Raw genomic sequence first — 1,105 nt, forward strand, 5'->3', positions numbered from 1 at the left:
GTCATCACTGGTAGGGATGGTAGCTGGAGTCTCAGTGGTGGGGGTGGGCTGAGGGTCTGGCTGCTGTGGAGGAGGTACTGATTGGATCGGGATCTCAAGATCCGCAGCCTCAATCTGATGTGGGACCGCTGCCTGTGGTGCGGCTAGCGCTGCCTCCTGGGGATGGGTCTCTGCCTCGGGCACATCCGCCTCCTCCTCAGATGCCTCGGACGGTGTGTCGGACTCGGAGGGGATGTCACCGGATCGTATCATCAGCTTTAGGTGCTCATAGCGCTGCTTGTTGCGACACTCCATCTGGTCAAGTCGTCGAAACAAGCGGTGCACCAGATGATAGACGGGCTCTGTGGCAGGTGGAGGTGCAGAGGTGGTAGCAGGGGTAGGTGGTGCAGCACTGGAGGAAGAGGGTCCAGCAGACGGTGGGGCTGTCGCATCAGCAGTAGTGAATGGTGGTGGTCTGTGGCCCAGGGCTAAGAAGTTCCGGCTGTGCAGAATAATCTTCCTGCAATCCGCCGCTGGTGGTCTCTCATCGGCATCCTCCCATTGCACGTCAGCTCCACGGCCAAGCTGTGTAACTAGATATGGAAAGGGGAGGGTGCCTCGGACGTGGACCCTGGCCATATAGTGCCGAATGAAATGTGGCAAATAAAGGTCCTTACCCTCCAGCACACACCAAAGGAGGGTGATCATAGTAGCCGGGATCTCCGTCTCGTGAGTACTCGGCATCACATAATTACTCAAGATCTGATGCCATAACCGAGCCTCATCGTTTAAGTATGCTCTAATGATGGACTGGGAGGAATCTCCTCTCTTGCGCTTGCCAGTAGCTTTGCCTTTGCCTTTCCTCTGTGAGGCAGACATCCTGAAAAACAAAAAAACAGGATATGGATAAAATGGGAAAGCAAATAGGCAATTAAACAAAGGAAACTCAAAGCAGCAAGGGAGAAATAGAATAAGGAAAATGAGTAATTGAAATGTGATTGAATTTGTGTTAAACGGAAAAATAATCAATATGCCATGGTCAGAAAGTTAGAGGAAAGGGAAAATAATCAGAAAAGAGATTAAAAGGGGTAGTATGGTTAGAATTTGAAAAAGAAATTAGTAAATT

Source organism: Arachis ipaensis, chromosome B06 (assembly GCF_000816755.2).
Source record: "Arachis ipaensis cultivar K30076 chromosome B06, Araip1.1, whole genome shotgun sequence".
NCBI classification, from domain to species: domain Eukaryota; kingdom Viridiplantae; phylum Streptophyta; class Magnoliopsida; order Fabales; family Fabaceae; genus Arachis; species Arachis ipaensis.